At 41.7% G+C, this 20118-nt stretch overlaps 1 protein-coding gene across 1 annotated transcript in view; it reads left to right on the forward strand.

Moving 5' to 3' along the window:
• The first annotated feature begins 3959 nt into the window (after positions 1-3959).
• The window catches only part of COL8A1 (collagen type VIII alpha 1 chain), a 162077-nt gene continuing 145918 nt past the window's right edge, over positions 3960-20118 (forward strand). Inside the window, exon 1 of the mRNA XM_081086720.1 lies at positions 3960-4063. The gene's annotated coding sequence lies outside the window, so the exon portion shown is untranslated. The remainder of the gene's footprint in view (positions 4064-20118) is intronic.

The following is a 20118-nucleotide window of genomic DNA, read 5'->3' on the forward strand; positions in this document are numbered from 1 at the left end:
TCCTCGTTGCCTACAGTATACAGTTTAGGCTACTGAGGTGACATTTAAGGCCTTCCACAGGCTGACCCCACCTCTCCTTTCCTGCTTCTTAGCCTCACTGTTCTGCTACATAGGCCCTTCCCTTCAGTCATGCTGGCCAATTCACCGCCCTCCGAATATTCATGTGTCTTTCCCAGTAGAACACATTCCCGCCCTTGCCCTACTGTTCATTGCCCATCTATATGATTGCTACTTTCCATGGCTCAGCTCAGATGCCTCCTCCTCTCTGAAGTCTCTTTACTACCCAACTACCAGGATTTCATGCTTTTTTCCTCCATGAGAACAGATCTACATTCTTGTTTTCCTCTGCTTTAAATGCTCCACACTGTCTGGTGTCCACTCTTAATAAATATTTGTTAATCGATTAATTCTAATTAAGCCAAAAAAATTTCCATTTCAAATCTTTTTAAAATAAGGTAATCATTCATAGCTGATATGTCCCACACAATGGGAACTTCCAAGTATCTAGTATGTTGTCATTGGATTCTTTTCTTTCCACAGAATACCAAACTAGGTCATTTCAAATCTCAGTCACCTTCAGAGAGATTCTAGAAGGGCATGCTCAGAGTCAGCAAACAGATCACATTCCTGGATTCCTGACTTATTGTGCAGATCTGCTACTGAATCAGATTCAGGCAAGTGTGAACTGGAGAGAAAAACTAATCATTAGCAACATCCAAACAGAAAGAAAGGAGGTCTTTTGTTACACTGGCTGGATATTCGGGTTTGAAGGGAGGGAGGAAGTAAAGGAGAAAAAAGTGGAAGAAAAATACAGCTGTCAATTGCCTTCCCTTCAAATGTGCTTTTCTTGCCTTTACTGTTTCTATTTTTTGCAACTGTGTGATGGGACTGGAATGTTTGGAAGGCATTAAATCAGGATTGAAAAGGTGATTGGCTGTAATCTGATGAGACTATCTACTAACATGTTTACCACCTAGACGCTCCTCTAACTGGGTCCTGTTAAATTTGCCCAGAACACATTTCTTTGCTAAATTAAAAAGTGGTATCCTGCCTGTAAAATCACGTCTGATTTTGAGGGTCAGCCCCAGAATAGTCAATGCAGTCCTATTTCTAGGTCCAGTAACAGGGGTTATTCATTCCAAAGACTTAATGAATTTGGCCACATCCTCAAAAGACAACTATTTGGAAAGAGGAAAACTGAGTTATGGAGGATAAGAAGCGAGTAAAACCAAATAGCAAATGGGCAGGACAGCTAATGTGAAAGTTCTAGCTTTCTAGGAATTCATTAATTCTTTTATTCATTCATTAAACTAATAAATACTGACCATCCTCTATGTGTCAGTGCTCAATAATGTCATTATTTAATCAGACTATAGGTATCAATTGAGTATTTATTTTCTGTTAGCTAGTTAACCACTAGATATAACTTCATCATAGCCCAAAAAGTTGCTGTGTGTAATTTGAATAGGAAGCATAGAAGTAAGAAATACTATAAATAAGAGAAATAATCAATGTCAAAAAAAATCATGAGTAATATTGGATGATTGTTCTCATGTCAAATTTATTTATGATAAAGATATTAAAGCTTTCCTCTCATATATCATACATTTTCCTTCATACTTCAGGTACATGGGGTCTTAATTATTGATATCCAGGTGTATCCAATTGAGAATAAATTTAGTAACAAAGGAAGCAATTGAGGTTTTGGTCTCTGGAGGCAGACAGATAGGAATAGGAATATTTAAAAAACTAAGTCCAGTGTAAACTTAGCACATATGGCAGCTCGTAGTATTATCATCCAAATGCCCTATTGGGTTTTTTCATAACAGATTTTTTTAAAATCCCCTTTTATAGTTGTGGATCTCTTTAGATCAGCCCTGGGCAAACTATGGCCAGTTTGAAATGAATAAAACTAAAAAAAAAAAAGACCGTACCCTTTTATGTAATGATGTTTACTTTGAATTTATATTAGTTCACACAAACACTCCATCCATGCTTTTGTTCCGGCCCTCCGGTCCAATTTAAGAACCCATTGTGGCCCTCGAGTCAAAAAGTTTGCCCACCCCTGCTTTAGATCAATGGTTCTTAAAGGGAAGAGGGAATTTTGATCCCCCAAAGACATTTGGCTAAGTGTAGGGACATTTCGGTTTTCACAACTTGGTGGGTGGGTGGAGGTGCTACTGGCATCTAGTGGGTAGAAGCCAGAGATATTGCTCAACATTCTGCAATGCACAGGAGAAGAATTATTTGGCCCAGGATGTCCGTAGTACCCACTTGCAGAAACCCTGCTCTTGGCCCGCATTTCTTATTCTCTGGGAGCCTGGTAACATTGCAAGGCATCAGGAGCTAACTTGAGACCAGGCTAGGTGTTCTACATGGCCACCAGGTGCACAGGGTGCAGGGAGTGCACTTGCTTTGCAGACTCACCAGCTGTGCCCCCCCCCCCTTGTTAGTTTCAGCTAGTCCTTTAAGCCCTTTGAGAGTCCTTTCTTTTTTCCTAAAAAAATTTAATGTTGCCACTATTGCAGATGTCAATCTCCCACGCCTGCCTCCCCCTCCCTTGGTCTTCACCACATTATTGTCCTTGTCCATGGGGCACGCATATATGTTATTTAGCTAATCCCTTCACTTCTTTATCCAGTCACCCCCACAAGATTTCTTTCTTTAAAAAAAATAAAACTACACAAAAACGTATCATACTTACTCATAAGGCTGTGATGAACACTGAATCAAGTTCTATGTAGTTTTATATAGAGTTATATATATGCAGTACAAGTTCCATTCATTTTCCCGGCCCACCCACCACCCCACTGCCCCTCTCAAAATCCCCATCCCCAAGGTTCAAATTCTCTCCTTTAAAATGCTTTCATTCCTTTGGTGGCAAAAATCAGGCTCAGGCTGGGAAGTGAGTCACCACTCAGAAGCTAAAGGAGCTTGTTTTTCTTTCTCTGAATGCATTTGTTAAGAATTTCTGCCTGATCCTTCGGCCGCTTGTGGTTGGATCCTCTCTTAATGTTTAAGACGCACAGAGAGAGCTATGGCACCAAGACGTTTTCCAATTGTGAGGAATGAGAGTTTTTTAAATACCGAAAATAACCAGAGGGCAGAGAGCCCTTAAATCCTGTTACATAAGCAGATGTTGGAGGACCCAGGCAGGCTGTGAGGTTCCCTCACCACAAGCCAATCTCTGCTGATCCTCCCGAACCTTTGCTGGATTTACCTTGATGCTGTAGAATCTCAAGAGGGGACTCGGGATGCCGCACCCTGCCGGCAGCGGGACCAGCCTGTAAAATAAGCAGTGCCAGGGGTGGGGGGATGGGGTTGGGTGTTCCCGGGGGCGGGCGGGGGGCTGACCCGGCTGGGAGCGCAGGCGGCGGCGGGTCCTTCCCGCCGGTGGAAGTCCCTGCCCGCTCTGCCTCCGCCCCGCACTTTGGCTTTGCTCCTCCGGTCGCCCAGCTTCCCCTCCTTTGCCTGGCTTAGGAACCCTTCAGTTTTCCGGAACCCTTATATAGCTTTTCAAATTCACAGAAAACACCTTTAATGATAACAGTCACCCAGAGGCCCCTCCATCCCACCCCCGTCCCACCAAAATAAAAATAATTCAATTATTTTTGAATAATTGAAAAATAATTCAATTCTTCTTTCCTTCCAGATCTTGCGTGTTTGGGTGTCTCTCTGTTTCCTATTCATTTTCTTCCCAACCTTTCCTCCACATGTGGTCTACATCCCTTTCTCTATTTCTCTTCATTCTTTTTTCCCTTCTCCTTCCTTCCTTCCAAGTCTACACTCCTCCCTCAGCTCCTGCTCCCCAACCCCCACCCCCGCCTCTCCTCCCCCTCGGGGGCTCGGGCTCTGCCCTCTCTGCCCCTCCCCAGAGAAGGGTGACCAGCTCCTCCCGGGGCTGCCCGCCCGCCGCTCCTTCCCTGCCCACCTACCACGAGGAGCGACTCCTCCCACCTGCCCATAAAAGCCAAGTGCATGTTACCAGCACCGGATCAGAGCACTTTCCCGGTCCTCTCCTGTGGGAGCCCCCAGCCTCTCTCCTGGATCTTACGTGCTCAAGGTAAGATAACACTCTGCAGGACCTCACCTACTGGGGTAGCTGCCGGGAATGTCTCCTCTGGTCAATGGGCTGTTTGGTGAGAGCCGATTCTTATGGATGCCAGATCAGCTGCTCCTTTAACTAGCAACTGGTTTGAAAACAGACTTCTGTTTGAACGGTAAAATAAAAGTTCATTCTGGGCAGAAACAGAAGCATAAATATTGCAAAAACCTCTTCTCTTTTAAAATCACTTTCTCTGGTGCTGACTGTGGCTGAGGTTAGAATGTGTCTATTGAGGGTGTTTTGCTGAAGGCTTCTCATTGTAAATATCTCGCACATCAGTGGGGGCAAGGAAAACTTTGTCCCATTCTCAAAAATGTACTTTAAAAGGACACAATTAGTTTCCTAAAAATAGCACAGTCAAAAGGTCTGCTAACAATTTTGCTATGTTTTCCAAACCCCCAATACAGCTTCCGTGAGTCCTTTTAAAAAATATCTTTCCAGGTTGAAGTCCTTGGAAAAAATGATGCTGTGAACGGGTGCCCTTTCCACAGAGACGGTAATCAGGTGGCTGGTAGATAGGAAAGAACAAATCCAAGTTTACAAGCCATAGCAGAGTGTGCTCTCACAAAGCTATCCTTTTAAGCCTTCCTGAAAGGAGAATTGGATTGGAAGTAAGAAAGTGTATAAAAGGACTTCATGAATTTCTATGCACACACCTAAACATAAAGCATTCCAATATGTTTTACGGTAGAGAAAAATACAGGCCAGATTATACAGTATTTCTATGTACACCAGATGGTTATAAAGAAAGATCAGCTAGAAGGCTTTGGAGGTTTGAACCCTGCTTGCCACCCTCTTTTCCCTCATCTAGTAAATTAAAATCAACCTGATTGGCACCCAATTCTCACAGAGATACCCCGTGGTTAAGCTACCCACATTTTAAAAGACTGCTGTCTTCTTATTTCTGAGGTCTGAAAATGAGCATAGTGCACCTGTGGAAGGAAAAATATATTCTGCAGCAGCTTCTGTAAAACCAGACACTTGGTCCGTGAAGTTTGCCATCAAAATCTGTGGGCTGTGTGGGATGAAACTCTCTCATGTGGGAGAAAAGCCCTTTTCCAATGCTTCCTCTGGGGAATTGCTCAAGACCGCTTAAAAACGCAAATCAAAGCTGGCAGTCAGGAAACCAAAACGCTACTTCAGTTCTTAAGGTTCATAAAGTAAAAGAGGAAAAGTTTCACTTTTTTTTTTTTTGGTTTGTTTGTATTTTTTTAACTTGAAAACCTCACAAAAGCTGTAAAAAAATGCTCCACTATTAAGGAAAGTGGAATCATTAGCAATTTCACTGAGCGCCTTCCAAACTTATTCTCCTTATGGTTTGCATATCAAAAGAAATAATAAAGATATTTTAAAATTCTGTTTGGCATGGAGGAGATTCAATGCTATTATTCAAATGAAAGAGTTATATGTAAAGCTTTCTGTCATGTGAAATTTTGTTTCATTGGAAAAAAAGTATTGCAAGGAGTGCGGTTTCCTTTGAGAAAATGATATAAAATTACTATTGGCCAAGATATTATGTGACCTGGGCATATTAAAATAGCTTTTATCTCAAGCCACAGTGCAAGCAGCTTGTTTCATATCTGATGTAAGTGGATGATCAAGCATGACAAGAGCACAGGTATGGGACAAGGCCAAACCAAGTGTGTGGTATGTCCAAGTTCATTCTTCTTTTATGGTAGTGCCGGACTCACGCCCATCATCACAAGGGTGAAAATACACTGCTTCATTCAGCAGATCCCCTTGAGGGAAATTATCTTTTCTGGGAGAAAATAAAAGTGCTCCCAGTGTAAAAGAGCTCCCTGTTGCTCCTAAATTTGGAGATGCAAAGTGTTCTCCCAGGGTTTGCTTCTGCTTTTCCTGGCAGTTGACCCACCCCACCAGCTATGAGCCATTTAACAGTAACTGCCTTCCCCATGTGCCATCAAGTTCAACACCCTGAATAACTGGGTGAGATCATCCTAGATTGCTCATGATCTAACTTCCACAGGGGCCTTTACCAGACACTTGAAGCGACTCTTTCTTCATGGGGTACACATCAGGGAAGATGATGCTTAGAAAAATCAGTGGTGAGATTTCGTGTAGTTCCCCACTGTCTCCCCCTTTGCAAAGGGTGTGGAGGCATAACATGAGTCTCCTCTTTATGCCATTTAATGGCTGCCCCCGGATTGGGTTCATTGCCATTACTATGCAACATTATTCCAGCAGGCTTTTACTGACTCCTTTAATGTTTCTCAAAAAAGAAAAGGTGAGCAGTAGGAGGGTAATCTGCTCATTTTAAGGGCCTGCTACACCTAGGGAAACACATGTTTTAGATTTTCACTATTCCCACAGGTACAGGCAATATTCTTTTCATCATCAGGAAGTATACCCCATTGTATTTCCATTTGTGAATCAAAATCAGGTAAAGGAGAATGGGAATAAGTATCATTGAGAGAGAAGCTGGGAGGAATCACTCCTAAAAAGTGCTTCAAGAGAATAGAAAGATCAGAATCTCTGTTACAAACACAACTTTTTTTGCCCTTATTTTTGTGGAAATGAGGAGATGAGGAAGATCAAAACTCTATACCTGCCCTTGTTTTTCTTTCTTAAATCAATAAGGCTATTTTCTCTAATAAATTAAAGTCCATCTCTATTGTGCCCTTCTCTAACAGGAGAGAAGTTCTAAAGACCAAAAGGATTGCAGGTCTGCCCCACATTATTTTTACCAGTTATAATTTTAAAAGCTGTATCATGGGCATAAAAACCCTCAGCCTGTATATTAAACTGATGGGTGATTTACATCAAGAAAACCAACCCTAACTCTCCCAAAGGACCCAGTGCTGGGTAATTATTTGAACGTTAGAAGCAGCAATTTACTCCTCCTTATCCATGGTCATCCACTTTGGTATGACAGTTTGCAGAGTAATTGAGATGCAGCCATATTTCTCAATCTTCAGTCCTCCAAGTAACCGGAGAACTAGGTCTTTCTTCTTGCCTAAGCTTTCTCTTCCACCAGGCCCCCATCAGCATTCATATGCATGCTTTAACGATGGTACAGATCTTGAGACTAGAGTGCCATCTTCTCTTCGGAGAGGTGCCCTGTTCCAGCTACTGAGGGAAAAGATAAACAAAAGGAGAGACGAGGAGAGGGATAAGGGGAGAATAAATGCCCTTTGGAATTTAGAGACTCTTTCTCTTCAGCTTTGTGTGAGACGGACTTCTTACTAACCCATAGCATCCAGAAAGTTCTCTTAAAAGGAACAGCTTACAAATTGCTACAAAAAGGTGAGAATATAAGGGGAGAAAATTTTCCAATGACCTGACAATGATTGACAGCAGTTTATACCCCACAGTATAAAATTAGAACTCTGCTAAGCATCCCCTTTCTAACGAGACGAGGAGTAAAGAGTGAGAGAATTAAGCACATTTCAGCACCAACAGAGAGAAGGCACTAATCTGACATTCCACTATAGTTGTGGTAACCACGTTTGCTGTTTGAGGAAGCAAATAGATTTGCAGGAAAGGGGTTAAGGGAGTCAAACATAGTCAGAATGTCTATAATCTGGGGGCCCTGTGTGTGCAAATCCACAAAGCCATTCAAACTGAAGTGACTGAAACAAAAATGTTCCCAAAAACCGATCCTAGAGTAATCAAGTTAAAGAATTCTGAATTCTAACTTCCCAGTGTAGCATCATATAAAATATTACAACACACCTGATGGTTCACCTTCAATCTCCTCCATTACTTTTGGGCTCACTTCTGCTGTCCTTCCTGGAAAACAAAAGCTGCCCTTCTTCCCTTCAACATAGGATTTGCAAATGCAGTCATGGCCTTACTGTGCTATCCCTTTTTTTCTTTCACTGGAAGAAATCTCTGCTCAGTTCTTATAGATCAAATTTCTGGAGTACCACTCATACTTGTGGCTTTTCTCATTACCAAAAGTCTCATACTTTTCTTAAACAGAATGTAAATTTTTACTCCAACAAATAAAGAGGCTTTACATTATCTAAACCTTAATTCATATATCCAGAAGAAATGTAATTTAAAATTGCTGCTTGCCTCCAATGGATTCTCTGAAATAAAGTTTCTAAGCAATTTCATTTACCTAGTCCCCATTCTAACTTGTTGGGGATTTAAAAACTTATTGAGAAAAATCACAGAATATAAATTTTGGAAGGATCCTTGGAGCTAATTTTAACTGAAGTTAATTTTACAGATGAGAAAAGGTCAGAGAGGTTAATGTTTTGCCCAAGGTCACCCAGACACACATAGCAGAACCAGGGCTAGAGATCATGTAGACAAACTCTCCAATCAGTGATTTGTCTTGGATAACTGTAATGTGTGTTCCCCACACGGTGTGTATCTAAGATGTCTCTGACTGTACTGAGAATTCTGTTGGTACTAAATATGTAGGGTTCTCAGAAACTATAACCTGGTAGAGGTTTGGGGGCTATAGCTGTACCTTTATTATAGACTGTCTAAAACATTGATCCAAACCCTTGTGAAGAGTGAAATCACTGATTATCATCATCAAAGGGATCTTGCAAGGTTTTCTCCATTCCAGGACCTGGTATGTAGTATTCCCTTGGTAAATGTGTTGAGTGGGTGAGTGAATGGGGAAAAAGAAAAAGCTAAGTATAAAATATTAATTATTCTTAACTCATTCCATAAAAAATATTTTTCAAAAGTCTATAGGGACTCATAGATACTCAATTCTCAAATATATCAAATTTAAGATTCCCCCTGGCTTTAGGAAATGTAGGAGAGCTCTTCAGCCTTATTGATGGCCAAGCCATTTTCCTGCCTGCAGTACTTCCACTAATCCTCCCACAGTTATCTGAATACTAGAAGTTATACTATTGTTTACAACCAAATATCTAGTTCCAATATTTATGTGACAGAACAAACATATTATTTTGTGATGAATTTACAACATAACCTTCTTCTTCTCCCACCCAGTAAACACTTGCACCTTCCCAAGTCTTTAATGAAAAAAGGGCAAAATATATAATGGACAGTCAGAGAAAACTTTGAGGGACATACTGGTTGAGGGATGTCGGCATGAGGCTTGCTGTGGCAAAGAGGAGGGGCCATCAAGGGCCTGAGATATAGACAAGGGGTGGTGCAGCTGAGAGGGTTTATTCTCTGAAACAGAAGAGGGAGACATGTCCGAGAGTTCTGAGATCCTGGAGGAGATATTTTTAATATGATTGTCTGAACCAAGACCCTCTCGAATGTTTTGGAGGTGAGATCCTATTTGGGTCAGGCTTCTGTTGATACAGCACCATTTGAGGACTGGGTCGCATGGATGAAAACTTTGTAAGCATTATATTCATCAAAACTCTTCTTAACCCTTGACAGTACTTCAGTTAGTGAAAAAGCCTCATTTAACCTCATTTAGACTTGACTCTTGCCCAGCATACTAAATCTATGTCATAAATATGTTCTCTGCTAAGATTATCACACAATTTTGGTAATATATAAGGTTACTCCAATATAGAAAATGATGAAGGTAGGAAAGAATATTCGTGTAGCATTTCTGGAAACAATTTATCCTAAGTGAGTGGACAGATGTTACCCCAGATGTGTCTTCACTTTCCTCTAAAGCATGCCTGACAATTGTTTGCATATCTTTGAAATAATAATTTTGTTTGTGAAACTGATTTATTGTATGTTAAAACTTACATAGTCTATGACTAAGCATCATTGTGAAAACATTCTTTTAAGTACGTTTTTCTTGAAGACTGCCTCTCTTAAGCTCTCTATTGATGTGTTTATATCACAAGATATTTAGGCATTGGCATCATTCGATGTGCTGAAATAAAAGACAATTAATCACTTCATGTGCTACTTTTCCAGCTCTAACTGAATAGTGGGTGTGGGTGTCAGCTGTTGGCTTCTCCAGGGGAAAAAATTGGATCTAGCCTGTTGGGGAGCTTCTCCATTCCCCTCTGTTAGCTAGATAAAACAGCTGTTTTTCTGAAAATCTGGACCAATGGCCTCCATAATTAAGGCTTCATGTACTAGGGCAACTATGGCTAGTTCATACAGAAATTGTACTACCCAGAAGAAGAATGGATGAGCCATAGCCTACTTCAGTTCAGTTCAACAGAAGGACAGTGAATCTTAAGAGCTATTTGAAGAGCATTGTCCTAGGGCAACTGAGAGGCATTTTGGCAGCTATCATCCATCTCATGTAGTATGTTGTTCCAACTATTGCCGTGCACGCTCTAAAGATAAACCTAAACTTAGCTCATAAATTCAGAGTGATGACTGTATATTGTTAGAGTTCTATACAGAACTATACTTAGCAACTGTCCATTCTTGAAGTCCAAGTCTCATGGTGTTCATCAGTACTATAAATTCAAACAAGAAGCCTCTTGTTAAAAGGTAGACACAGGACAAGGCCAAGAACTACATGAAGGGAGACACTAGGTGGAGCTAAAAATTTGTGGCTAAGATGGCCAAGATTGTTGAGGTTGGAAGAATGAGGGGAGAAAAGGGATCTGCAGCAAAAATGTGCTATTGGATCCACAACTCCTAGTTAAACAACATGTCTAGGACCCCTTCCAGCTCCCAGATTATTCCAACCCCCTGCTGTTCAAATGAGTAGGGAGGGGAGTCCTTCACCAGTAGAGGGAACCAAGGCCTGAGTGTCTCAGGATAGAAAACTAACTTATTCCCAGAGGGGCCTTGAGATTTGAATTTTTCTGATAAGAGGCAGAGTAAGGTGTCCTTTGCTACCAGTAGCCAAAATGCACCATGAGAGTGTATCACATTGTTGGTTTCCTTTATTTAAAAAAAAAAAAAAAAAAAAAAACAAAAAAACAAAAAAACAATGTAAACCTCTAGGAATAAATCACCTACATTTTAGCAATGCCAGGAATATCCAGGCTTCTAGAAGTTTATTAGAAAGAAAACCAAAGCAATCTTAGAAAATGTTATTTCCAACGCCACCACCAGACCACAATAAATGTTCAAGACTAAATGTTCAATTCAGTAACAAACACACCCCGGCAGCTGGGTGTCAATGAGAGACAAACACAGAGAGCCGAGGGCTCTTATGAGTGTAAAAGGGAAGTCGTGGGGCCCTGCCAGGACTGGACCCTCCTGTCAACAGAAGAGGAGGAAGGGAACTGGAAGAAAGCAGGAGGCATAAATGGGCCAAGCAGGATCTAGCTTATTAGGGAGCTTGGGTCTCCAACCGAGATGGCCCAGAACATGCCCTCCTAGTTCTGGGTCTCTCCAGGGAACTGCCAGAGCCCTCCCTAGACCAAAGTGAATACTTTTCTGTTGAACATTTCCATTGCACAACTGTGTAGGGATGGCTTGTGAAGACCTGAGATACTTGCATAATTCAGAATCCTTTGGGGGATAGAGATCAATTAGGACTGTAAAAGAAAAAGATCCCTGGCACGTCAGAGAAGGACTGTTAGCTTTGTAAAAATTATGACATTCACAGAAGAACAGAGCAGCCCTCTTTCTAAGGCTATTTCTGGTGTCAATAGAAATGATGCCGAGAAGTTGGCATGCATGTGGCCTGAAAATCCCTGTTCCAGAAAATCTTCAGTATTTTAATTTCAAAAACACCTTGACTCTTTCTGGAGCTTCAGGCAAGTCATTGATCATCTCTGTGCCTTAATTTATTTATCTTACACAGAAGAACAATTCTCAAATAACTACTCTCTTTACCATTTAGAAACACTTGAAGTCTTGCCAAGTATTTTACAGAATGATGCTACTATGCATATGTTGTTACTGTTACTCAGTATAGTAAATGGATTATAGTCACAGTACCATGGCTGATGATATTTATACAGAACCAAGTCAAAAGGAAATAAAGTTCCAAATAAGCACATAACTTTCCAAGATATAGCAAGAACATTTTTTGTGTGTTAGAATCCAGAACAAATTCCACATGTGTCAAAGGGTCAGACAAGGTCAAGAATAAGCAGAAAAGGGAAAAAAAATAAAATTATGGCTTAAGAGTCTCAAAAGACCTATATGTTCACCTGTCCATATTTTTACACCAGTCAAAAGATAATTCCTCACACACAAGAAAAGGTTTTATGATTTAAAATTTTTATTTTAACTGAAGAAAGATGAAATTTTGAGTAAAATCTCTGAGTGACACTTTTCAACATTTTCCAAAGTGTCTTTCCAAACAGTAACACCTGGGATAGAAAAAAGGTTGTGAGGGCAAATAAGTTTTAGAAATACTCAGTGAAGCAATATGATCAATTATATTCACTGCAAAACTTTTAAAGACCTTAATATGCTACATATATTTTCATTCTTCAAAAAAGTTACAGTTAATATAATAGTGTGTCCTAAACTTAATCAATGACAAATCTTCCCAACCTGAGAACATCTCTTGGGACTGGTATTCTATGGAGCAGTTTTGGAACAGTTTAGGAATCACTGTCCTGCTTCATTACTTCAAGATCTACTGGGACATGGTACTTTCAGTGTTGCTAAATATTATGTAATACACATTGACTGTCAATGTCAATCAATAAAATACGAAAGAATTCCAGTGTGATTTCCAAACCCAGATGAAAAAGGAAGAAGCATGCCGAAACCGGTTTGGCTCAGTGGATAGAGCGTCGGTCTGTGGACTGAGAGGTCCCAGGTTCGATTCCGGTCAAGGGCATGTACCTGGGTTGCGGGCACATCCCCAGTAGGAGATGTGCAGGAGGCAGCTGATCGATGTTTCTCTCTCATCGATGTTTCTAACTCTCTATCTCTCTCCCTTCCTCTCTGTAAAAAATCAATAAAATATATTTAAAAAAAAAAAAAAGGAAGAAGCAGATGAACATCTTAGACCCCAAACTCTGAGTTGTTTTTTTTTGTTGTTGTTGTTGTTGTTTTTGTAGTAGTAGTAGTACTAGTAGTAGTAGTAGTAGTAGTAGTAGTAGAAATGCCAGAATAATTTTAAGTATTTTACAAGTTCTTGATAGATGAATAGGCTGATGGAAGGTTAGAAGGAAGAGAAGGAGGGAAGGAGAGAGGAAGGGTGGTCAAAGTCGAACAGATTGAAATGATTTCTTCCTTCCTTTTTCTTTTCCACTGCCTGGATATTGTGTTATAAATAGAGAAATGGCCAACAATGAGCAATAAATCCAATAAATAAGGAGCCTAGATAATTCTATGATTTAGCTCATCTATCTCTGGACTAATAATTCTGTTTCACCTTAAACACCCTTAATCGAGATCATTAGCCAAGCATCTTCCTTAAGCATTAACTTCCTCACCATCAATAGGCAGCTATTTCCTTTAATAGGAACACACTTACTGATATTTTAGGAATCTTTCTACATTGGAGATTATTTGATTTATCTATGACACTCAGACCTCCCCATCAAATTCCCTATTCTCTTAGGGCCCTACTCTGGGAATTCTCTTTCCCCTTTGCAAAGAATTGCCTGTAGGCTAACATCCCAAAAGCAGCAAAGTGGAACCCTCTCCTTTGAGAAAAAAAGTAGCTCAGAGCCATCCAATAGAGAAACTTAAACTCATCATTGCTAGTTATAATAATAGATATTACTTATTAAGTGTTAGTAGGACCAGACATTGTGCTGGTCTCATTGTCTCTGTTTTTTATACTAACCTTACAATGGTGGGATTATCGTTCCCAATTTAAAGATGAGAAAAATTGAGCCTCTACTTGGTCAAGCAACTTGCACAGAATCACACAGCTAGAAGGGGCAGAGACAGTATTCGAATCCAAGTCACACTCCAAACTCCATAGTCTCCCAGCTCCTCCATGCTGCCTCTCACAATGTCTCATCCTATCATAAATGGGAGAAAAAAACATTAACTCCCTGTGACAATACCTCTGACTCATAAAGTGAGAGAATTCCAGTGGCTCTGTTCCTAGACACTGCCGACTGGCTCTGTTTCTTGTTTAATACTGTTTTTAATTTCTTTTTCTTTCTTGTATTTTTTCCTAAAAGCATGCTGTCATTTTAGAGCCAAAAAAGTAAGGGCTGTGTAACTAGAAAACACACACAACAACTATCATTTCTCCCTAGGGTAATTTGTAAGGGCTAAGGTTTCTCCATAAATTCTCCCCAAGTGGCTTGGCATTGATCTGGTCAAGAGAGTGACAATCTAGCCTGTCACTCCTAAGGAAGTAGAAATCCCCATGATTACATGAGAAACAGAGTAGAACAAGGTACTAAGCATGTTGAGGATACTTGAATCTGGCTCATCAGAACATTCTTTTTGGTGTTATGTTTATTACAATCCACAGCCAGATGGTGAGAGTCAAGACAACTTAAACAATTCCCCCGGCCATGTGAGTCACCTAGACAAAATCTATGTCGTCTACAACTACTGCTTAGCCTGCCGTGAGGGTATACACAGCAGGAAGTGTACCTCGAGCCCTGCTTTCTTGCTATGCTGAAGACAAAAGAGGAAATAAGGTCTAGCCCTTTCCATATAATCACATTTTGCTAAACGTTTTTGCTTTTGTATTTGACCTTCCCTCTCTGCATGTAGTATTCCCTACTTGATCACTGAATTAATATGCACCCTTTCTTCAAAATTCAGATCAGGTATCCTCTGAGACGACACGCTGCAGTCAGCCTGCACCAGGGCACACTGTGCACCTCCTACCGGCTCCCTAGCACTCTGTGCACAGCCCTGTGGTGGCCACGGTCGCTCTGTAATGGCCTTGGCTTGTTTTTGGTACAAGACTGTGCGCTCCTTGCACAAGGATTTTTGTCTTATCTCTGCAACCTCAATATTTGGCACATAATAGGAGCTTAATAAATACGAAAAAGAGGAAAGAAAAAGAGATGGGGGGGGAGGCTAAAATGCAGTGATGGTGAATAAGAAGGCTCTAAATATCCTTTTCTCTATCCCTATATGTTTTTCCAAGATACAGCTTGACCTAAGTCCATTCATGTGCCTGCACACACACACAAACCACATAGAATGTTACTAGGCTCAACTCTGGAGCTAACAATGGAGCACAGGATGAATTCCCATGGGTATGCTAATATTAAATACTAGAGGCCCGGTGCACGAATGCATGCACGGGGGAGGTGGGGTCCTTCAGTCTGGCTTGCGCCCTCTTGCAAGGGATCAGGCCTAAACCAGCAGTTGGACATCCCCCGAGGAATGTAGCAGTGCGCCAAGTGGCAGGCAGCCAGGGAGGAGCCCAAGCCAGTGCCAGGCTGCTCACACTCATCCTGGCCCACTACACCTGCCGCCGCCACCCAGTAGCACTGCCACAGAGTTGGGAGAGGCTCCCACTGCTGCAGCTACGCTCGCTAGCCATTAGCCCAGCTTCTGACTGAGTGGCGCTCCTTCTGTGGGAGTGCACTGACCACCAGGGGACAGCTCCTGCATTGAGTGTCTGCCCCCTGGTAGTCAGTGCACGTCATATCTACTGGTCAACCCGTCGTTCTGGTCATTCTGGTTGTTCAGTCTTAACGGTCGCTTAGGCTTTTATATATATAGACTAGAGGCCCGGTGCACAAAAATTTGTGCACTCGGGGGGGAGGGAGGGGTCCCTCAGCCCGGCCTGTGCCCTCTCGCAGTCTGGGACCCCTCGGGAGATAATGACCTGCTGGCTTAGGCCTGCTCCCAGGTGGCAGAGGGCAGGCCCAATCCCTAGGTGCAGCCCCTGGTCGGGCTCAGAGCAGGACTGATTGAAGAGTTGGGGCGCCACCCCCTGTCATGCACAGAGCAGGGCGGATTGGGAGGTTGCGATGCCACCCTCAGTCACGCTCAGGGTAGGGCCAATTGGGGGGTTGGGGCACTGCCCCCTGTCACACTCAAGGCAGGGTCAATGGGGAGGTTGCGGCACCACCCCCTGTCACACACAGAGCAGGGCCGATCAGGGGGTTGGGGTGCCGCACCCTGTCACACACAGAGCCACAGGGCAATCAGGGGGTTGGGGAGCTCGCCCCTATCAGGCACAGAGCAGGGCTGATCAGGGGGTTGGGGCGCCTTCCCCTGTCACGAACAGAGCAGGGTGGATAGGAAGGTTGTGGCCCCGCCCCCTGTCACACACAGAGCTGCAGGGCAATCAGGGGGTTTGGGCGCTGCCCCCTGTCACACTGATCCCAGTGCCGGGAGGCCTCTTGGCTCTGCTGATCCTGGTGCTGGGAGGCCTCGCGGCTCCGCTGATCCTGGTGCTGGGAGGCATATTACCCTTTTACTATATAGGATAGAGGCCTGGTGCACGGGTGGGGGCCAGCTGGTTTGCCCTGAAGGGTGTCCTGGATCAGGGTGGGCGTCCCCACTGGGGTGTCTGGCCAGCCTGGGTGAGGGGATGATGGCTGTTTGCATCTGGTCATACACCCTTCAGGGTGGGGGTCCCCACTGGGATGCCTGGCCAGTCTGGGTGAGGGGCTTAGGGCTGTTTTCAGGCTGGCGGGTGACTGAAGCTCCCAACTGCTCCTTTTTTTCTTTTTTTTTTTTAATTCTGGGCCAGCTTTAGCTCTGGCTCCAGCTCTGAGGCCTCTGCTGCTGAAAGCAGGTATCTGGTTTGTTTGGGTTCTATAATCGAAACACTGTATCAACTCCAGCTCTGAGATCCCAGTGGGCTGAAAGCAGGTTTCTGGGGTTTTGTTTAGCTTCTATATTCGTTACAATGTTTCTTAAACTGCAGGCTCAGAGGCCGGCAAAGCAGGCGGGGAGCGGTGGTTTCCTCCATCACTGAAGCAAGCAAGCCTCATGTTAGCTTCAAGCTGCCTGGCTGCCGGCCGCCATCTTGGCTGGCAGTTAATTTGCATATCTCCCTGATTAGCCAATTGGAAGGTTACCGGTCATATGGCTAATTACCATGTTTCTCTTTTATTAGATAGGATTGGCTTTCTATATACCAAATTACATAAGAACAAAATATTTGCTGGTACCACTGTCCCAGAACTGTCAATAGTACTCTGCTCAGAAATATTAAGTGGGAGGATGAGGACACATTTGTAAGACTTTAACTAATAAAGAATTTAAAAATATATATTAAGTGGATCCCTGGCCAGTGTGGTTCATTTGGTTGGAGTGTTGTCCCATATACCAAAAGATGGTGGGTTGGATTCCTGGTCAGGGCACATATTTGGTTCCATCCCTGGTCGGGGCACACTTACAGGAGGCAACCCATCAATATTTCTCTCTCACATGGATGTTTCTCTATCTCTCTTCCTCTCTCTACAATAAATGAAAAACATATCCTCCAGTGAGGATTTAAAAAAAAAATTCAGTGGAATTCTGAAATACAGAACAAACAGCTTAGGTTGGTAGTTATGTTCCTCAACCTCCACCCAATCCACCTCTCCATCTGTATCCCTTTCCAGTCCGTAACAGGAATTTAACCTAAGCCAGACAGACTATTATTCCCGCAAACATTCCTTTTTATTTTCTCCACTGACTATCCCCCATTGCCCTTTTCCCCTGTCAAAATAACCATAAATTCACGGTTCTATTATAGTCTTCCAAAATATTGCAACTGCATTGATCTCTCCCTATTCTCAGTTGACCAGCAGTTACTATAAATGTCAGCTATGTGTTGCTTGTATACTGTGCGGAAGACATCAGGGCAACTTCCAGAACTTCCTGCAGTGATAGAAATGTTCCCAATCTGAGCTGTCTGATATGGTAGCCACCAGCCACATATGGCTTCTGAGTACTGGAAATGTGGTTAATGTGACTGAGTTTTTAAATTGTATTTTACTATAATATCTTTATATTTAAAATTAAATAGCCGCGTGTGGCTAATGGCTGCTGTATTGGCCAACACAGAATATTTAAATTTTCATGTGCTGTGCCTTGTATCCCTTGATGAAAATGTAAACTACTGGAAAAGTTGAATAAGATGCTTTTATGTATCCCCAGTAAGTGCCAGGACCACAGTAGAGTTCATTATATGTTCTGTTCAATGCATTGCTTGACTACTGGGTCTGCCTCTAATTGTTGTATTATCTTAAAGAAGTCTCCCCTACATAAATAATTAAATAGTATGGGTGGCATTTGGGGTTTTGTGTGTGTGTGTGTTTTATTTTTTATTTTAATGGCTTAAACCTGCTTAGAAAGACACTGTATCACTACTTGGATCCTTAATGCTATACAAACAAAATGAGATGAAGAACACCTTGAAGTGAGCCCCTGGAAGAGAAAGTCCCATTATTTATTAAACCTCTTCTTTATCATTTTGGAGGAAAAACATATTTTAAGTGCTGAGATATAGATTTGCTTCAATTTTTAATATGACCATTTCTACCGAGAAAGATTGTGCCCACGAATCCGAAACAGTCACTTTCTGAAGGAAGTTAGCTCTTTAGCATAGATTTTCCTGGAGCAGTTTTGTCTCTATTTGTGGTGAACAACCTGAGGCACTTTGAAGAAGGCTAAATCCTCTACTAGCAGGTGAGGGGCGGTAGCATGTCCTTGGTATTTGACAATGATATGGCCCTAGCACTTGCTGGCTTTCCGAAGGCCCTTAGGAATTATCATGCCAACAGGCCAACTATGCCATAAAATCTAGTGCCTGGCAAAGCCAAAAGCACCATGATCAAACGGTCTGGCTGCAGATTAGATTCTGACTTATTCATAAGCCTTTAGAAAATAAACCAGAGTGAGTCTCTAACAGCAACAGTTTACAGGAGATGTTTAATGATTTCAGAGGTTGGTCACACCACATGCCTTCCTCTTGACTCAGTGAAGAATGGGACAAGGACACGGGAGACTCTCAAGGAGCCAGGGCAATCAGCTGTGTCTTCTCCATTCACAGCTAAGTTTATTTGGAGTGACTGAAATAACATTTAATGAAAACTTTTTTAAAAGAATAAAAGAATTTATCCTGTTATCATGAGCCAGACAACATTGAGAAATAATTATGGGTCTGTATTTTACCCTGCCTTGTAAAATATTTACAAATTGCAGCACAAACAAGCTCTAGAATAAATGGTAAAGATAGCAATAGCATTTTACTTGTAAATTTTTTTACATTTTGCCATAAAAGAATCACCATGTGTTTAAATCACATTGGAATACATATGAATAAAATTCTCATCTGCAGACATGAGCCAGCGACTAAAGAAAGAACTCATGACTCCTTTTGTTTTTATTAAATAAAGTTTACTACTACCACATCAACGAAAGAGTATTAGTAACTATCTTAATTAGGGAACTTTTAAACATGAAGACAATGATGATGACAATAAGTAAACTTTGTAGAGAAATTTATAGTTTCTTACATGTATTTTCTATACATTGCTTTATTTGAATTACATAAGGAAGGATTTAATATACATTTCACATGTGAGGCAGTGGAGGCTTAGAAAGATTAAGTAAATTTTACAAACTCCTGAAGTCCTTTTCTTTCTAAGAATCCAAGATGAGCCTTGACAATACCACATCCAAGAATGGTCCAGAGCATTCTAGCAGCATAAAGCAAAGGAAAACAGAATGACTGTAAGGTTACTTAGTAAACCAGATTCAGTGACTGAAAATGTGTGTTTCAAGAAAATAGAACCCAAATTCTCAACAATAATAGCAGTTAATATTATTGTAGGTTTGCTCTTTGCCAAGCAGAATGCTGAAAGCTCTTTTTTACATTATAGCATTTTATTCTGATCTTCCTATGAGACAGGAAACTATGTGATAGGTTAAGTAATTTCTGCAAAGTCAAATAGCTATACTAATGAAACCGGAATATGAAACCAGTAGATCAGATTCCTGTGTTCTTTTTTAACTGCTATATCATTTATATTTTATCTCCAAAGAAACATCCATAATATCCTATTAATAATCTGTGGACAAACAGATTTGCACTGGTGGAAGGACCAGCAACATAAGAAAACCATTGATAGTCAGCAGGAATAGTTTGTAGGTTGTCTTCCATATAGTTTATGATTTTAAAGGACACACAATTCATTTAAAAATAGCCTGTATTGCCCTAACCGGTTTGGCTCAGTGGATGGAGCGTTGGCCTGTGGACTCAAGAGTGCCCGGTTTGATTCCAGTCAAGGGCATGTACCTTGGTTGCGGGCACATACCCAGTAGGGAGTGTGCAGGAGGCAGTT

Source organism: Myotis nattereri (assembly GCF_964212035.1).
Source record: "Myotis nattereri genome assembly, chromosome: 3".
Classification (NCBI taxonomy): domain Eukaryota; kingdom Metazoa; phylum Chordata; class Mammalia; order Chiroptera; family Vespertilionidae; genus Myotis; species Myotis nattereri.